Genomic DNA, 21,746 nt, shown 5'->3' on the forward strand with positions numbered 1-21,746 from the left:
GATGTCATGAGATTCAGGTAATAAAAGTTTGTGGCAGGCATAACAACTTTTATTTGTGTTCGATCTACCGGAATCCAGACATGGATGATTCTATCTTCGATTGTCTTCTTACCATTATGGCTAAGATACAAGAAGATGATAGAAAGGCTTCTTTTGTCTTTGTTGGTGATTTTAATGCTCACCATAGGGAGTGGTTAAGTTCTATCTCTCCTACCGATCGCCATGGCTTAAGAGCTTTAGACTTTGCCTCTGAATCAGGCTGTGAGCAAATCATAAATGAAGCTACTCACAGGTCTGGTAATTGCTTGGACCTCGTATACACTGACTCCCCTGGCGTTATAACTAGTAAGGTTGATTCTCCAGTTGGGACTTCTGATCATGCCTTGATTTCATTATTAGTGAAGACTGAGCAGCCTGTCCCTGATATATCATATTCCTGTAAAATTTATATGAAATCCCAAGCAGACTGGAATGGGATTTTGCATGATCTTTTGTGCTTGAATTGGTCACAATTATATAATAGTGTAGATCCTGTTGTCTCTTTGAATGAGAATCTAGTCAACATAATTGATAGGCGTATCCCTTCTCGTGTGCTAAGGTACCGAATGAAGGACAAACCGTGGTTCAATGATGATTGTAGACGTGCTTATTTGGAGAAGCAGGAGGCCTATCACCTTTGGAAGGGTAACAGATCAGATTTGACCTGGAACAACTATACTCAGCTTCGAGCTTTTGCTCAGAGAGTTTATGCCTCAACTGAAAAGGAGTACAATTTAATCATAAAAGAAACCCTCTCTGGTACAACTCAGGAACATAAATGGTGGTCTACCCTTAAATCTGCACTCTTTGGTGTAGATGCAGCAGTTCCTCCTTTACTTAAACCAGATTGCTCAGTCACTCACTGTCCAAAGGAAAAGGCATCCCTTTTGGCTGATGTTTTTGACAGTAAACAGAGTAATGAAAAACTTGAACTTCCTTATTCCTGTTTTCCTGAGGCTAAACTAACTAGTTTAGCTTTTCGATCTCGTGAGATTAAAGCTCTGTTGATGGACCTTGATGCTTATGGAGGTGTAGACCCAAATGGTATTTTTCCTTTGTTTTTTATAAAGACAGCAGATTTCTTAGCTCCAAAGTTATCTGTTATTTTGCGCAAGTTAGCAAGAAGAGGAGCTTTTAGCACTTGTTGGAGAATTGGTAATGTTACTCCTCTATGTAAATGTGTTTGTGGTAGCTCAAGTCCCACTGATTACCGCCCAATTTCCATAACTCCCATATTATCTAAAGTTTTTGAACGTCTTCTGGCAAAACGTCTTAATAGGTTTGCTGAAGGTAATCATCTATTCCCTAGTTTGCAATTTGGTTTTCGTAAAGGCCTTGGAGCATGTGATGCCCTTCTTACAATCTCCAATGCAGTACAGAAATCCCTTGATTGTGGTCGTGAAGTTCGTATGATTGGCCTTGATTTTAGTGCTGCCTTTGACCGTGTTAATCATGAGGCCCTTGTTTTCAAACTGAAACAGTTGGGAGTGGGTGGGTCGTTTCTTAGCATTATTATTGATTTTTTAAGTAGTAGATCTCAAAGAGTAGTTGTTGATGGGCACCATAGTGAGTATAGGAATGTGATATCCGGTGTTCCACAGGGTAGTGTTCTTGGCCCATTACTTTTCATACTATATACACATGACATGTGGTTTGGCCTAGAAAATAAGCTTGTTGCATATGCAGATGATGCTACTCTCTTTGCATCAATTCCATCCCCTGAATGTAGACCTGGGGTTGGTGAATCCCTTAATAGAGATCTAGCTAAAATTAGTGCATGGTGCAAGTTATGGGGTATGAAGTTGAATCCTAACAAAACTCAAAGTATGATTGTAAGTAGGTCAAGGACGGTGGCTCCTCAACATCCGGATCTCAGTATTGATAATGTTTCTTTAAATTTGTATGACTCTTTCAAAATTTTAGGTGTGATTCTCGACAGCAAATTTACTTTTGAGAAACATATAAGGTCTGTGTCTTCTTCAATTGCACAAAAAATTGGCTTATTGAGAAAGTCTCTTAAGATATTCGGTGATCAATCTATTCTGAAGAAGTGTTTTAATTCTTTTATTCTACCTTGTTTTGAGTATTGTTCTCCTGTCTGGTCTTCAGCTGCTGATTCTCATCTTAATTTGTTGGACAGAAATTTACGGTCTATTAAATTTCTTATTCCTGATCTAGATATTAATCTCTGGCACCGTCGTTCAATTAGTTCATTATGCATGTTGCATAAGATTTTTCATAACTCTGACCATCCTTTACATTCAGATCTCCCTGGACAATTCTATCCTGTTCGTAATACTAGGCTGGCAGTTAATTCTAATAGCCAGGCCTTTTCCATCATAAGACTCAATACCACGCAGTACTCTAGAAGTTTTATTCCAGCTGTTACCAAGTTGTGGAATGATCTTCCTAATCGGGTTGTTGAATCAGTAGAACTTCAAAAGTTCAAAGTTGGAGCAAATGCTTTTTTGTTGACCAGGCGGACATGAGTCTTTTTATAGTTTATATATGACATATTTGTTTTTGAAGTTGTTCATAGTTTATATATGACATATCTGTTATGACGTTGTTACTTTTTTTAGAATGATTTACTGTTAATTTGTTCTCTTCAGTTATTTATTTCCTTATTTCCTTTCCTCACTGGGCTATTTTTCCCTATTGGAGCCCCTGGGCTTATAGCATTTTGCTTTTCCAATTAGGGTTGTAGCTTGGATAGTAATAATAATAATAATAATAATATACAAATTTTTCATCTGTGGCAGTCTTACGTTTTCTCACAGTTACTTAACTGTTGTGAAAGTCGGTGTCCCATTATTTTGTATTGGCTAACCTTTTTGTCAGTTTATTTGTATTTCTCGCTTTTATCCGTTCTTTTTATGCATAGATTACTCCAACAGTCCGTTCAGACATTCGTCACTCCATAAAGATGCCCATTTTCTTCCATACCTTGCAGAGATCCTGCAGTCCTCCTTCCTTCTCCCCTTGTAGTGGTTAACCTCTTCTATTATCCTACCGCCATTCTTTACTTTTGATTTAGAATACCTATGCGTTTCAGCAGCTTTGAATCTATCACCATTCACATTAACCTTCAATGTGTGTGTGTATATATATATATATATATATATATATATATATATATATATATATATATGTGTGTGTGTGTGTGTGTCTATTAAGAGAAATATAAATATTGATATCGCAAATGTCGACAAAACCGTCATTACCTAACCTGAATTCATTTTGTCATTGCTATGTTGTCTTGTGATTTAATTTGGGAAGTTCATAAATAGTAAATAACATGAAAATAACTGTTAGTCAAATCTTATAAGTAATGTTAAGTGGCAAAAAGAGTAAAAGTCTAAGGTTTTATAAATTTATAGAAAACACAAGAATAACAAATTAAGAACTTTCACAAAGGTGTTAGAATATTATATTATCGAATAAGATAAGACGGAGATTATTGAAAAGAATGGAATATCATAAAGCGAAATGAACTGTATATTGCTTATTTAGTTCCTCTTTAGCTTACTGCATTTTTTTTATTCTCAAGCCCAGCGTCATGAAATTTTATAAAATTCCTAATTATTTGGGTTTGACATTTCTATTTCGTTGGATGGAAGTCGAGACAACCTTGTGATTTGTACATTAAGTAAAACTAAATAATAAAGTTTCAAGTTATGTGTAAAGAATGCTTAGGGTAATATTATAATCATGCTTGCATATGAATATAATAGAAAAAAATAATATGAGATCTTCTACCCATTAGTTGAAAACTCTAAAGATGGCTGTGAAATCAGTAATGTTTCCATAGGAAACTACGTGGAATGACGAAAGCAGATATTTGGTTAAAAAAGAAAAGGGGAAAATGTAAAGGCGCTTTTCTGTTTATTTAAGGGTTGTTCAAGACAGGTGTTCAATTTATGATTTACCTATGAAAAAATAAGTTCAGTGAAGGCTAATTTACTTATTATTAGGACTTTTGAAATAAGTGTAAAAATTATTTTGTTCTTAAAATTTTGCATATGATGCATAATCTTGTAATTATTTGGCTTTTTTTAACGTTTCCATTTTTTTTTTGAAACTAACTTTTGACTGTTCATATAAATAATATTTATCAATCTATTTTCATCCAAGTTTTTGACAATACCTTTGGGACCTCTAAAACGCCGTAATATTCCCCTGATGTGTCTCTTCAAAGGCGTCTTCTTGGCGGGTTCAACACTTAACTCTGTCCATAAAGTTGACAAAGAAATCACAACGCCGTGCCAGGTAGGTGCCACCTCCCTTGGCACCCACTTGTTTACGCTGTTTTGATATATGACGGCATGTTCCTGTGTCGTGAAGATGTCCTCCAGGTTGTGTTGTACATCGCTCTTCTGTCACCTTAACTGATGAACTACTATAGGAACGCGTGAGCTTTCTAGTTTTGGCCATGTCCATTGCTATGCAGTCTGTTTCAGAGCAAACTCTTAAACATACTTCATTGAAAATGAACGAACGTGGAGGGGGGATTTCCATTAATTCTAAAGTATTTCTACAACTTTAATCTGTTAAACAGGTAGTTCATGAATGTCATTATATGGCTCATTACATAAACTGTTCGCGTGGAAAAAAACAAGATAGGTACCAATGAATAAGTTATCGGTGAAAAAAGATGACTTGAATATTTGTATGCGGAGGGGGAGAGGACAGACAAACAAATTCTTTAATGTGTTGACCAAAGACATTTATTTTGTTAAAGTATAGGAAGGAAAGGTGTGGGGCTTACCGTAGAGGGAAGTGATACACCCGTCTCTTTAAAAAAAAAAAGATAGGATATAGGAATGATAGAAAAAGATAAGAGAACATTGAATCATGCGCCAATTGATGCACATGGAGGAAATGGATAATTGCTTTGGTAGACGAGATCACGTTTAGTATGGAATTATAAAATCCTGTCTAATAGTTGCTATCTATTAATATATTTCCTTATTCGTCGGTTTTATCAATCCAATATTATATTTTGGGTCAGGTAATATTAATCCCTTTTGCAGAAAAGGAGAGGTTTTAGGAAGCATATTATCATCTCTTTATATGATTGTATGATATTGTTCGGTTTCTTCAATATCTTCTGGTATGCTCTGTTCATACATACACACACACACATATACACACACATATATATATATATATATATATATATATATATATATATATATGTGTGTGTGTGTGTATGTATATATATATATATATATATATATATATATATATATATATATATATATTGTATATCTGTATATATGTGATGTATATATACACACACACACACATATATATATATATATATATATATATATATAAATAGTGTGTGTGTGTGTGCCTTTCCGTGTTGAAGTAATAGTGTATATTTTGTATTTTTTATTTATTAGATTGCTAACCCTGCAGCCTTTTTTTCATGACATAAATGGCGCTATTACCCAGTCTATGTGGTCTGGTGAGAGAATCAAGTATTTTGCAAATATGTTTTAAGAGGTGTACCACACATGCATGTATGTATATGAAATGTGTATACATACTCGATTTTGTTTTAGGAAATCGTTATATACTGACTTCTTTATATTCCTGCTGAAATACACCCGACATTGTGTTATTCCTACTCTTGCGCTGATAGATTCTAGGCAAGAGAAGGATGAAAATTGTATTGGCAATTGAAAGAAAGTGTGGACGATGCGAGTGATATGGTTAAAGGAAGCGTTTGATGACCTTCGTGAACGATAGCATCCACCAGTTTATTGCCATTTCCTGCAATGCTACGAGGCGATTGCATCACATTCATGACCCTTCCACATCGCTGATGAACCTTACTTCTTTGCATAGCTGTCTCATGGAGCTGTGTATATCAGAATGCTTCTGATGCTGCAATTTTGCTTCTGTACTTTTGATTAGTTTTGTATAGTTATTGGCAATTAGGAATCTGCTCTTCAAGACCATTTTTGTTCTACGTCTTTATAAACACTTTATCTAAATTAAGAAATACAGAGGAATTGTGAGAACTGATGTTTGCAGATGATTTATTCATTTTAGCAAACTCAGAAGAACTGCAAGAAAAGTTTTTAGCATGAAAAAAACCTTTAGAAAGGAAAGGATTGAAGGTGAACATTTGGAAGGACAGAGATAATGGTTATTGATGGAGATGAACATGAAGAAGTAAACATTCAAGTGGAAGATGTCAGTGCTAAAACAGAACGACGAGTTTAACTATCTGGGCTGGTGATAACACGGAAGTTAGCTACTGAGAAAACAGAGACAGTGTGAAAGAAGCTTTACAAAAATGGAGAAAAGTAACTGAAGTAGTTTAGACAAGAAAAGGCCATTAAGTCTCCAAATGAAGATTTATATGCCACTATCAGGCCCGTACTATTATATGGGGAAGAAACTTGGGCCCTTGAGAGGAAACAGGAAGGACTATTAGGAAGAACAGAGATGAGGATGGTGAGATAGATTGCTGGAGTATCGCTACCGGAAAGGTGACTGATTGATTGATTTGAAGTTTTAGTCAGGATGTAAGAAGAGTGTTTGTTATATATAATGTAAAGGGAAAGGATAGGAAAGCTCGTCTGAGATACTATGTTCATGTAATAAGAAGCGAGGAGGTGGATTCAATCAAGAGAGGTAAGAATATGAAAGTGATGGAGGAGTGTGAACAGCGGATCGGATGATGTGAGGAGGGATATGGGTGTAGTGTGCTTGGGAGAAGTAGATGTAAGCAATAGAACTAGAGGGAAAAAGTTAACCCAAGCGGCCGACCCTGCAATATAGTGAGATTAATGGTGTTAAAAGAAGAAATGTAGTGGGAATCTTACTGCATTCCTGAGCAATAGGTGGCTCTACAGTAGATAGTTTGCTATAGGGCCAACGTCAGGTAAACAATCGGTTGAATAAACATTCAACCGATTTGATATTTTCACCCAATCTTTCGTTCAGGCAATTTAGTTATATTAGTTTTACGTCATGATCCGGTGTATGTTCAAAGTATGTGCCTTAATTTGTTAATACTGAGACGGTATATGTGTAAATGTACGCTGGAAGTTTTATATTGGATGATGTAGAGTAGAAAGTAATTCAATCAATCATTAATTTTTATTTCAATGTTACATTCTAGGTCAGGATTTTGAAGCGAATAAAATATTTATCGTAAATTTTGTTTGTTAATTGTTCCCAATTCAAGGAAAATATTGTTATCGTGTTCGTTATCATCTGCTCTAGATGTCACTTTAATTCTCTCATTTGTTTTCTTATTTGGGTAATTTTTATTATTCCCCCTATAAATTCATTTGGAGTTCTTGAAGTAGAAAGATACTTATTTTTTCTAATATCAATTCTCTTGTGCCCAACTTGTTCTCTGTGACTGATTTTCAGCTTTAAAATAGATGTATCGTTGTAAATGAATATACAGTATACAGTGTTTCCTTTGTGGCGAAGCAAGTCTTCACTGTGTGAGAGCATGTTCCCTCTAAATGCAAAACGGAAAATTAATATTGGCGCAGACCACAACTTTTGGGCTGTCTCTTTGGTCTGGGTGCGTAATGCATTTGTCGTTTATACCTCGGCTAACAAGATAATTAATTACATAGCTTTAAAGAGTGGTTTATTTAACTTACAAATTAGAAAATTACAGGGATATCTGCACATTTTAATTGTAATTCCCCACGATAGTGGAGTGAAGATATTTATTATGAAAGAGAGAAATAACAGATGCTCTCAAGGAGAATAGTTTTTCGTTTAACAAGTTGAAGTGAGTTTAAGAGCGAAAACTGTTGAAATATCAAGAAGGGATGTGAAGGTTAGAATAGGAAAAAGGACCAAGGTGTTTTGATGTGATTGATCACTTCTATATAACGAAGGACAATAATTTGGTGGAACTAAATATATAATTGTAGTTTTGGGATGAAGAAAGAAACTGTAGATGGTACGGAAAATGTGTGGAATTTTTTTTCAATATTCTAGACTCTCTCTCTCTCTCTCTCTCTCTCTCTCTCTCTCTCTCTCTCTCTCTCTCTCTCTCTCTCTCTCTCTCTCTCTCTCAACAGGTACAAATAACCAACCATTTAAAACATGGCCATCGATAGATAATGTCTGTAATTCGCCATTTTTTTTACAGCTCACAGTTCGTACTCCCATATGTAATTTCCTTTTGATTTCGTAAACTAGTGATACATAAATGTTTGCTTTTTTACAATACTGGAGCATAGTCATATTATTTAAATTAGCTTTCACAGAATTTTTTTCCAAGGGTTTCCGTGATCAGTTTTTGTGCAGTGAGTAGTTCGGTATATACATGACTAGTCATTCATGCGTTTATGAATACTGTACAGCGCGTGTGTTTTGCTATGCCTAGTCTGCGTATACTTTATTATAAATTGAGGAACCCTCGGGCACTGGAGGGTGTCTTTATTTTACTGACCTTTATGATAAGATACCATCGTATTACGTTAGAAATTAATTTGTAGTATGTAATATAATGCTTTCGATTCGTCAACATGCTTAGAACGGTTCTAGGACATTTGCGTACTGGACGTTTGCGTCCCGGACAATTGCGTCCCCGGACATATGCGTCCCGGATATTTGCGTACCTGTATGTGTGTTTTACTGATTCTATAAAGCTTTTTATTTTTACCTTTACTCTATACTTTTACACAGTAATTTTATTTATACCTTTATCCACCCTGAATATGCATATGTTTTAATGGCATCAAATAATTTAGATTCTTGCTTCATACTTTGACAATAATTATACCTTTAGCCTTACTGGACACGAAAGGACATATATATAGACATCAATATTTCATTTGCACGTTTTATTATCTTTATAAACTTTATAAAATGGAAAATTTTTATATATATGTATACACTTTAAATTTTCTGTCTAAAAAGTTTAGGTTATATTTTCTTAATAATGACTTACGTTGGCTAATTTTAGGCTCATACCTAAAAGGTATGCCCACTCCAACAACTGAGGTTGAACTGCCATGAATAAAAAGTCTCTTCTGCTACTAGAGAAATCAGGAATTGTTTTCTAAAGGTCTACGTAAATACAAAAGAAAAATCATAGATAAGTACAGTAATTCTAAGTTCTGTACCTCAGTGGTTTTATGACATATATCTTATTTACACTAATTAGTAGTTCTGTAATCGAGCGATAACATACATACATACATACATACATACATGCGTACAAACATACATATAGATAGAGTTACTTCCGTATCTCTTAACAAATATTACCTAGTCACTAAAAACAAGTACAGGTACGCAAATTGCCGGGACGAAAAAGTTCGGGGACGCAATTGTCCGGGGACGCAATTATCCGGGACACAACTGACCGGGACGCAAATGTCCAGTACGCAATTGTCCTATCACCGCTTAGAACTTGTTATATGAATAATTCAGTAGACAAAGTACAAACCGATTATAAGAAGAGAATTTAGTTTTGAGTAAAGTCATCCAGTGTGACGCAAGACTAACGGTAGTTTTTGGGTGTATGTTTTTCTCAAAAGATTTTAATTGCTTTCAGCATATGGGCTTCTATCTAAATTTTCAACATGATGGCTAGTTTTTTAAAGGTTGAAAACCTGCGATTAATATATCTTTTATTCTAGCTAATCCCCCACAATAAGAAAGATGAAATGATAAAATGGTTTGATGCTGGGACTCTGGCAAAATATTTAAAAAATGAAAATAGCATACTTATTGTATATTCAATTGGGCCAAACGCCAGTTGCATTTTTTCCGCTGTTCCAGTAAAAAGTATTTATTTCCTTTAGATAAGAATAAATTAGTTTGTGTTATCAATAAAATAACTATACTGAGAGCCGTAAATATTCGAATGTATGCTTGTTAGACAGTTTTCAATTAAAGTAAATGGATTGCATAAAGTTTTCATAGTATTTCCGTATCTGTTAGTTGGGATAAACAATTGTTTTGATAAGTTTTCGTTTGCAAGATGAACAGAATGAACCTTAACTCGAGGGTGACTTTCTTGGAGAGATGTAGACTGATCTAATTAGGCGGTCATCATCAATACTTATCCAACTACTATCATCATATAAAGCGACGAGGGTTGGTTATAGCAATGTCGTTTTCTTTTTATTCATTTGTTGCTCTTTCATTAGATTTTAATTGTAATCAGGGTTGCCAGTTTGGCCTATTTTCAGGCCAAAAAACCTCAAATTTTGTCCTTTGTTTAAAATTGGTTGGCTTTTAGTAATATGAAAAAGGAAGACCCTTAAATACTATATATTTGGCCTTTTTCTACTAACAGGTTGACCTTTTATAGCTTTTGTTGATTAGAAGTTGGCCTTTTCTCATTTAGAAAACCTGGCTACCCTGATTGTAATATAGCTAGTAGTTCCATTATTATGCGTGGGTTAGCAGATGGTCTAGACTTGAATTTAATTTTTGAATGAGCTTTGGACTTTTTCTCTTGAGTACTTTATATTAAATGTCAAGAATGCTTTCCGCATTAATTGTACATAAAATTATTTTTTATAAGTAGGAAAATAGTTTGACATTATTATATTGGTAATCACATTTTGCTTTGAAATTAGGATTTTAATTATGAAGTTTTTGTTCATAAGTGGTTGCAGTGGTATGTTCTCATAGTTTATAATTACTTCTCTTTCAACGTGGTTTGTTGATAAACAGTGCTTAAAAACTCATGCATTACAGTTTTCATGTTCATAAGTATTACAAGTATTGCAGATCCCCAAAGCTCTTCATAATTATTTGATATATTTGGACAACAAAGTTTCTTTTTTTTTTTTACTACTACTATTACTACATAATAATAATAATAATAATAATAATAATAATAATAATAATAATATTGTTATTGTTATTGTTATGTTACTTTACCATAAATTGTGATTATAACTGGAATACAAGTTCAAATGTATTTTGTGTCAGGGGGTTATGTGAAATATAAAAATGTATCAAAATTTGGAGATTAGTTTTCTGACTGGACTGGGAGGCTGTAAACTTTTCAAGTTATGGCTTTGCCTATTTGTAATGTATGTGTGCTGACGTGCTTCACACACACACACACACACACATACAGAGAGAGAGAGAGAGAGAGAGAGAGAGAGAGAGAGAGAGAGAGAGAGAGAGAGAGAGAGAGAGACCGTACCGAACGGCGTGATAGACGGTAGGCAAATATTGCTCCGGGTTCAACATTTAATGGTAATGCGAGTGAAATATATAAAATTCAGTTGCTAAGTCACCCTTTCCGTTTTCTTCCAGTCATTAGGATTTTCCAAAGTTAGAAAATAAATTTGAAGAACTATAAGGCTAACAACAAAGAGACATCAAATATACGTACCAACATTCCGCACATAACTTGGCAAGTAATGCATGTTAAAAAGAGAGGAGATACCTTAACGTGGTGAAAGTATCAACAAAGCTGTACTAATCAGGACCACACATACTAGGGTTGTTTTGCTGTGCGCGATCACACGAAAATCTCTCCATCATCAATCCGCACTGTCCAGCGTGGTGATGAAAATTGGCCAAACCCCAGATATGAAAATATGGACATGTCTGAAGCCTTTGTCCTGCATTGGACTAGAAACGGCTGCACAAAATTTGTCAATATACGATCTCTCTCTCTCTCTCTCTCTCTCTCTCTCTCTCTCTCTCTCTCTCTCCTCTCTCTCTCTCTCTCTCTCTCTCTCTCTCTCTCTTGTAGATTTTTGTTATAACATACTCTAACTTAAAAAAATACACGAAAGGTACGGAGGCTTCATGTTGTTAGGATAAAAGAAACGCAGAGCTATTCTTTTTTTCAGTATACGTAAGGATTATTATTGTTATGCATTCAAATTCGGTTGTAAATGTTATATTTTCTCTATGAATCATGAATCAAATAAATTCGGTGTGGTTTTTGAAGTAGACTATTAAGACAGAATTATACTCGTTTCTTTTATAGTCTTGTATATCTCTCGATCGATCTAATTAGCGGTATCAATTACAATAACAAAGTTCAAACCTCGGACTTTATCTGAAACAGAAAGCGCTATGGTAGGAAGCTGTTTTTAATTCAAGAAAAAAAAAAACACAAGTGGAGGCTGTGATTAACGTTGTAAAATATAAAATTATCAATAATGTATCCATTATCAATGCATTGAAGTACTAAGAGCTTACTTTAGAATGAATAAATATGCCCAGAGTACAATTCTAAAGGGTCCTGGTGGCACTATACAGAAATTCCAGATGTATTTGTTTTACGGTGAGTAAACTACTATCTCCTGAACCGGAGCCAGTTTATATAGTGATGGATAATCTTCAGTGTATAATGGCAAAGTAATAGTACAGTGGTTTAGAAACCATTCCAAAATTCGAGTTAAATGGCTTGCAAAGTCTTCTGACTTAGACTCGATAGAAAATGTGGGCTTGTATATTGTCAAGACGTTGGATGGCAGCCAAATAAAGATCAAAGAAGCTCTAATCTGACATGCCAAATCAGCAGGCGTCTAGAAAACATTAGAAAATGGTAAAAGTCAATGTTTTGGAGATTGGGTGATGTAATTGGTGAGTGGGATTTATACACATGAGATTGAATGGGAGATTTCTTTGACGAGTCGTGTAGGATATATTTTGTTAATTTTACATCATTGAGTATAGAGACATTTGTTTTTAGTGTCTCTCAACTTAAATAACCAAAATTATAACTTTTACTGATATTCGAAACAGGCAGAGAATAATATAAAATTGATAGTGGAATTTCAGAGATTTGTTTACAATTTTTCTCTATAATGAATATAGTAATTTGCGCATCTGATGACGGCCTTGGTAGTAGATAGTAACATCCAAGATGGTAACATCTATTAATTTAGGAAAAATATTGCACGAATACCATATTGGAAGAAAAAAAATTATAATGAAAAAAAGAGAAATACGCAGAAAACTCTAAACTAGCCAGTTGTAACTTTCGAATTATATTCTTGCTATTACCATGAAATTGCTGCTTAACTTTAATCTATTTATATGTTTGTTAGAAATTTTTGAAAAGTGTTGAAATTATATAACGTTCTTATATAAGGAAACTAATCATAAATGTATATTGAATTGTTAGTATAAAAGGAAAATGTGACACGGTGGAGCCGACAATTTATAATGTAGTTTTAAATCCACACGACTGCAGACTAATTTGAAGAAGTTTTTCCTAAAGTTAATTGGAAATGAAAATTTATCAGGGAGAAAACGTCAGTCTGCTGCCTGATAGGTAACCAACGGCAGCCTAGCCTGTCTAATAATCATGCTGGTCAAACCTTTTGAGGTAAAACAAGATAATGTGCCTCGGTGTACCATGTGTACTCAAGGTGTACCCTTGAGTAAAGGCATCTCATAATCCGAACCGAGAGCCATGATACAGAGGTTACGCCAATTCTGAAAAAAAGAAAACAACCATATGCTACATTGTTACTACGCTCCCTTTGTAATGTTGGGGATGAGAAAACCGAAGATCACTAGTAACACTGATTAAAAAAGAAGTCATCATAATAATTTTGACAGCAGGTTCAGTATATATGAGTTGCCGAAAAGGGTAGTTTTAAATTAATTTCTCTCGAAGTCTAATTCATGGATTATATGTTTTTTAATCATTGTTTACTATACCATAGGCTCTATCCGATTCTAAAATATGTAAACTTATCGAAGGACGTGGTATACATGAAACGTACACATGAAACGTACACATGATTTTTCTCTTATATATAGGAACTATTAACCATGTTGCATATTTATCACCAAGGTGGAGAGTTCGTGGGATATATATATATATATATATATATATATATATATATATATATATATATATATATATATAACATGCGTGTATGTGTAATGGGGAAGTAAGTAAAACGCATTGTATTATCTTTGAAAGTATCATTACGGTACTCGATTCCTAACATGCCAGTTTTTACGTTTAAGCATAACAAGAAAGTTCAGCAGTACAAATAGTAACACATTTCAGGGAAATATAAGTTTTTGTTTTCTTTATGAAAACGATGTATTAATATACAAATTAATGATGATAACTCATCCTCGAAACCTGTTGGTTAAATATAAAAAAAAAAAAATTTCGGTTGTTTGTTTATCTTGGGCTTAGTAATATTTTTTTCTGGGATCTCTTCGATGGCATTTCATGATACCCACTGCCTTGATCCACTAATTTCCCTCGGGAGGGATTAGCGCTCTTAATACTGTCCCCGGGAGCCACAGCTGTTGTCAGTGAGCCACCTGGGGGATAACTGACCATATGGGATAGTCTTCACCTCTCATCTCTGTATCCCCTTATGCGCCCTTAAATCCATTATTCCCTCTCCTCCTCTTCCCTCCATGCCCCCGACTTCCCTTCTGTTCCTCCCACCGTCTGGCCATTCTGAGGCCTGTTGACCTTTCCGCTGTCATGATCGCTTGGTTTGTCCTCATAGATGGAGGAGGAGAAGGTAGAGGAGGATGAGGAGGAGAAAGCTTTGGTGAAGATTTTGTTCTGTAGCTTCCGGCCTTTCATGAATGATTCTCTCTCTCTCTCTCTCTCTCTCTCTCTCTCTCTCTCTCTCTCTCTCTCTCTCTCTCTCTCTCTCTCTCTCTCTCTCTCTCTCTCTCAGCTGTCACCCAAATACCAACCTAAAAAGTCATGGGGTCAAAAACACAACTGTATACATATACATGTTACATATAGTTTCCCACGTAAGTGATTCCCGAGAGGCAGATGGGATTTTCTCTTGAGTAATTGGAGCTTAAACACACACACCCATATATATATATATATATATATATATATATATATATATATATATATATATATATATATATATATAGTACATAGATATGTACTGTATATGTATACATGTGTATCGATTATTTTTATTCTATCATAAAGCCTTTGCCTTCAGGGTGTGACTATGAATGAAATAATATCACTCTCAGTCAATCCCCATTCATACATTATTGCTGAATCGTAAATGTGCCCTTCCAAAATATAACCGTTTTATATACCTACACTAGATACCGCGGAACTGCCTGAATAACCTACACATTGGGTAACTCAAACCCTCTCTTGCGAGCACTTTCGTCCTCCTTGGATATTGAGAGCTACCCATTCCAAATCTTCTTTCACTCACTCTTAGCACTTCTATATTTTACAATGCCTTTCATTAACGGCTTTTGTGACACCAGAATGAAATAACTCACGTCCTTAATGAGTTTATCACTTTTACATATAATTTTCAATAAAATGGTCCTACATAAAGAAAGATGTTCATGCATTGTGAATATCACCACTTCTGACGGAGAGGGGATGGTTTTTTGTCTGTGTATAATTAAGTGGAACATGAACCACAACTGTCGCGATGTCTGCTACTGTGGAATTAAAATTCGCTCACCACTTTGAACTCATTTTTCTTTGGCCTTCCTTTTTTTTTTCTGAAGCCGGACCTCGCTGGTGCTAACAGTGTCTCATATCGTTCAATGACTAAGATTGGTTGTTGCTCTCTCTATTGAACCTTATTAATAGAAATAAACCATGGAGTATTTTCTTCAAACTTTGTCTACGCCAAGGCAATCCCTCTGGAGAGCGATACACGGTAAAGTTTCTTTTGACACATTACGGAATGTGTTCTAGAAGTAATCATCAAGTCCAATTTGTTTTTAAACCTATCATAAAACTTGGCATTGGTTTTGATACTTGCTACATATGGTAGTTGCCAAAGTTTTACAAAGTGTGATGTTATTTTGGTATAATTGTTTTAATTCGCCCTTTTAAAATAAAAGTACTGATTAGAAATCAGTTATTCCATAAAAGTTACAAGAAATCGGTTACAATGTTATAATATTGGACAGTTGTAGGTGTTAAGGTTGACATAGTAAAAGAAAGTGTGTGATTATTTTGGAAAGAGTCGACCATCCAAATGAGGTCATCCAGTTTATGGGGAAACTACTTATGAATTTCATGGGTTCTTCTGTAATGAGAGTATGTCGTGCATTGTATATCATATGGGATATATGCTATTCTTATTTTGTTTAACACTGTAATACTGTTTCTATTTAATTTTGTCTGTTTCGAATTTCATCAAACAGTATGTGGTGGTAGCTATATTCAGTCTAATTAAACCAGGTTTATTTATTTTTTGTTATTTATTTTGTTTAAGGAAACTCGCTCGTGTATTTTTTTTTTTGTTCGCTCGTGTAACTCTTTTTGTTTGATGAAATACTATACTGTAGTCCTTAATTAAAGAGAGAAAACGATGGGTGCTATGATTCTGATGAAGTGGAAACAAAGGATAATTTCATTGAACATAATAGACGGGTGTCCGATTTCTCACTAGACACTTGGAATGGATTATGAGGCCTAGCATATCTTGTTCACATGAATAATCTTTGATGGTGTTTAAATTCATAGATAGATTCTTTAATATTTCTTAGAATTCAGGTAATTAGAGGGGAATGTAGCTAACAAGTCTCAACTTTCTTTTTTTTTAGATCAATATTCATGTATTAGATGTAGAGTATTTTATTTTTGAAGCTTTCCAAATTTTAGGCCCAGTTGATTAGAAGGCTATGGTTTTTTTTTCTCATTTGCAAAAACCAGGCAACGGTATCCATTCTCCCATTGAGATTTCTGTGGTGTTAGCAAGGGATTTTAACTATCGGCATATTACAGTTTATATGTTATAGACTCATAATTTAGGTCCCGAGTTCAAACATCGATCACGACTCGATAATTTTCACTATTAAACACAACCTTGCTGTCATTGTGATCTTAGGAGGGGAGTTTTTTGGATGTCTTTACGGTTATCAGCTGCCACTGTATGCCCATCCTTGGTCCTAAGGTGATAGAGGTTTCTTGGGCGCTGCTCATGAATCTGCATGTTTGGTCTCTATTATTATTATTATTATTATTATTATTATTATTATTATTATTATTATTATTATTATTATTTGCTCAGCTACAGCCCTTGTTGGAAAAGCAGGATGCTATAAGCCGAGGGGGCGCCAAGTGAGGAAAGTAAACAAGGAAAAATGAAATATTCTAAAGAACAATAACATCAAAATAAATCTTTCCTATGTAAACTTTAAAAACTTTAACAAAACAAAAGGAAGAGAAATAAGAAAGAATAGTGTGCACGTGTGTACTCGCAAGCAAGAAAACGCTAACCCGACAGTGGAAGGCTATGGTACGGTGGCTATGACAGTATCAAAGAGTAGAGAACAATGGTTTGATCTCGGAGTGTCCTCCTAGAATATCTACGTACTATAGCTAAAGTGTCGCTCCTACCCTAACCAAGAGGTAAGTAGCCACTAAACAATTTCACTGCAGTAGTTAACCCCTTGGGTGAAGAAGAAGTGTTTGGTAATCTCTGTGTTGTCAGGTGTATGAGGACAGAGGATTATCTGTAAAGAATAGACCAGACTATTCAGTGTATGTATAAGCAAATGGAAAATGGACCGTAACCAGAGAGAAGGATCCAATGTTTTGGCCAGTCAAAGGACCCCATAATTTTCGAGCGGTAGTGTGCCCTGGTGCCCTGGCCAACGTACATTAGGTGAGCATGTAGTCTACTCCGGTAGGTGGTTAGTACTGTTATTGCACTTCAGATGGTGCACTCTATTGTAGGCCTAAATTAAGTGTTTTTGTTGATTGATTGATTTAAAGTTTTCATGCATCCTGACATCTAAGGTCATTGACGCCGGAGTGTTTTTGTGGCATTCCTTCGGTCAATAGCTGTACTTGCTATATATTATTCTACTTTACCTCTGTTTCAACTTTTTAGCGGGGTCTGTAAAGCAATGAGATAGGATTGTAACTCATTAGACATGAGTTTAAATCCTGTTTAAATTTTTTGCTTTAGTTCGTCAGCAAAATTAACACAAATGTGATCGCGCGTACACACACACACACTCACACACACACACACTCACACACACACACACACACACACACACACACACACATATATATATATATATATATATATATATATATATATATATTTCTAACTCATACTTGGGATCGAACGCTGGCCCCTTCTAATGAAAGGCCAGGTCGATACCAACCATGCCACGAGAGGCCATAAAGGAAGTCGGAACCTAACTGCTAATCTGCATTTCAGGATTTACCTGGCGAGACATCAGTCTCTTATCAGCGAGTTTTCCCCGACTTCCGACTTCTTTTATGGCCTCTCGTGGCATGGTCGGTATCGGCCTGGCCTTTCATTAGAAGGGGCCAGCGTTCGATTCCAAGTATGAGGTAGAAATTTATTTATATTTGTTGTGTTGATATTTATCCATATATATGTATATATATATATATATATATATATATATATGCATTTATGTATGTATATATATGTATGTATGTATGTATGTATATATATGTATGTATGTATGAATATACATTATATATATAATGTACATATATAAATATACATATATATGTATATACTGTACAGTATATATATATATATATATATATATATATATATATATATATATATATATATATATATATTTATACTGTACAGTATATATGTATATATATATATATATATATATATATATATATTTATACTGTACAGTATATATGTATATATATATATATATATATATATATATCTATATATAATATATACTGTATATACTGTACAGTGTATATATATAGATATATATATATATATATATATATATATATATATATATATATATATATATATTATTTTGTATACATATTTATCCCCTTTACAATAAAAATCAAGTAAAAATAATTATTCATGAAAAATATCGTTTTAAAATCGAAAACACACACCGCTGAGTTTTAATGGATAGTAATGTCATAAAAGGAAATCTGTGTGTGCATTGTATAGGATTATGGTTTGCAAGGAACTACTGTTCTGGATTAATTTGCTGGATGGTTGGAAGTTCATTGGCTCTGGACTTCAAGTTGCCCTTGTCGATGTCTTGTTATGATAGTCTGGTACCGATATCAGAGATTCCGTGATATATTGATTTATTACCTTCGGCAAGGGGGTATTGGAATTTATTTGTTGGTTCAACTGTTCATTTGTTTTTTACGAGTAGAGAAAAAGTTATGAGCGGAAATTTACGAGGATTTTACAAAAGCCAGAGCTCGTGAATAACAGTTAAATAATCAGATTCTTTGAGACAGGAATGCATTGCTTGGGAGAAGGGATCTGTTGTCAGTGGATTAATTTCTTTTAGTGTTGTATTGCGATGTCAGTAAGTTTTCATCGGCAAATTTTGTAATAGTTCACCAGGCTACTTTTGTTGTGTGTAACTCTTTTTATGTGAAGACCAACGTCCCCCTTCCTTTCCTCCATCTTGCTGTCGAGCATCTTAACTTTTCCATCATAACGCAACTGTTGGGTTTTCCCCCTATTGCCCACGGATGCTCAATGGCTTCCCAGACCCTAGTGACGGGCATTGTTGCCTAATTTCATAAAAAGAAAATTATGAAATAAAAGTTCGTTGGCTCTTGCTGTAATATTACTATTCTTTTTAGTGGATTTCTTTCGAACTTACCATAATTATAGTTTCATAGCTTTAGCACATTACTTTGGAAAAAAAAATTGCATGTGTAACATTTTATGATGATATTAGCGCAGAAAAGTTTCGTAGACGGTTTTATGTAAATATTTGCTTAGACCAGAACATTATAGATTATTGCCATGCTTTAGTAGATGTTGTTTGTATGTTTTAGGAGCAACAGTGACATTTTAAGTGTTAATTATGCATTGATTCTGTATGTTTCCCCTTTTTATAATTCAATTTTCGATTGTAAGAAAATGAAGCTGCCATTAAGGGAAATTGTTAAATATAACAATATGATATAAATAGAAAAAACCCAATGTTCATTGCTCTCTAGTTATGACTAGTTTAGAATCAGTTTTCTGTCGCAGTATGCTGGCTTGGAAAGTTACTAAGCTATATATGAACGATTCTTACAATAATGTTACAGGCAAGGTTTATAGAATACATTGCAGACACTTCTTTGAGTTATAATGCTCTTGTGTGTATGATGTATATATTATATATGTATATATATATTATGTATTATATATATATATATATCTATATATATATATATATATATATATATATATATATATATATATATATATATATAAAACTTCCAAGCATATTCGCGCAAATGGCCTCTTAATAGATTTCGCCAGTCGTCTCTATCTTGAGTTTTTTATTCAAAACTACTCCATTCATCATCTCCGACTTCACGCTTCATAGTCCTTAGCCATGTAGGTCTGGGTCTTCTAACTCCTTTAGTTCCTTAGTGGAGCCCAGTTAAATGTTTGTCATTAATGTTACACTTGCCATTGTGTAAAATCATATATATTTTTTCCTTGAGGATATCTCCATAAACAGATGACCTTCCAATTATCTGTGGATAAGTCCCATCGCTCCATGGGCGGCGGATTAGCTCGTATAGGATGTGCCCTACGTTTGCTCAGTCATTATTATAATTGAAAACACTGGTGTTATAGGTCAGAGTTTGGAGGGGTAAAGATGTTGAATCCGTTATTACATTCGGGAATATCAGGTGTCATACTTCTTGGTCAATTCATTTGGATATCCATGAACTTATTCGACTTAATTTTAGATTTGTTGAGGGTCTGATTTGATATGGTAGAGATAAAGTGATGGATGTAGTTCCATACAGATAAAAACTTCAACATGAGATTATAGTGTACGAGTAATCTCGGCTAGGTTGGGATTTAGAATGAGTTGGTTTTAGGATTATGGTAAATTATAGGGCGGAAGATGATAATTTTAATGGCGAGTTGGAATAGACAGAACCAAACCCTCTTTAATTTGTATATGGTTGCAATTCTATAGCCTTTAATGTCTGTGCTCCATGTGCAATAGAAAATGTCATACATGGTGTATTTTGGTATTTACATCATTATGCCCTCGAGTTCATTTATCTAACCATAGTTGTCTGACTTGGTAGTACTATTCATCAATTTAGCAGAAGTTTATAACTGGTCTAATCAGCGTCACCCATACCGTAGAAATTGCTATCACTTTTATGAGAATCTATATGGACTTCACGAGTGTATCCTATGATTTTTAAAAATCTTGGTGGAGCATGTTAGGTCGTTACACATAATGACTTCTAGATCTTTTAATCGGTATTTTATAATGACGTTTCCTTCAGATCAAGAAGCATAGAAATTTTGTTTCAATCAGATTTATTTTCCCTCAATAAAGTTTGCATTTGTTTTCTGGGCGTCTTGTGGTGACTATATTAGGCTCATTTTGAAATTGTGTTCGTGTGAGTTGGATATTGCCGAGACGCAAAATTCCAGCAATTATAGATATGAATTAGATTTGCATATTTGTTTAATGTCGCCAATCATGTAACAAAGAGAAAAAAGAATAATTCATCATTATGGGATACATATGGGTTGAAAGTATTAATATTGTGCTTCACATGCTGTCTTGAAACTTTGGATTTGACCTCCCCCCCTCCAAAAAAAAAAAAAAAAAAAAAAAACCACTACTCGTCGTTCTGTTTGACTTTATAGCCCACTGAATATTACGAGCTGGTCAAACTTGTCGAAAGCCTAGTGCGTGTTTCACTCTCCGATTACAGGGATTATTATCGGCACTTTGATTGATCAGTTGAGATACCGTAG

The 21,746-nt window shown here is 34.4% G+C and overlaps 1 protein-coding gene across 6 annotated transcripts in view; it reads left to right on the plus strand.

Moving 5' to 3' along the window:
* LOC137640070 (uncharacterized) overlaps nt 1-21,746 on the plus strand; it is a 1,165,168-nt gene that overhangs the window by 29,941 nt on the left and 1,113,481 nt on the right. The window lies entirely within an intron of this gene.

The sequence above is a fragment of the Palaemon carinicauda genome, chromosome 4 (genome assembly GCF_036898095.1).
Source record: "Palaemon carinicauda isolate YSFRI2023 chromosome 4, ASM3689809v2, whole genome shotgun sequence".
Classification (NCBI taxonomy): Eukaryota; Metazoa; Arthropoda; class Malacostraca; order Decapoda; family Palaemonidae; genus Palaemon; species Palaemon carinicauda.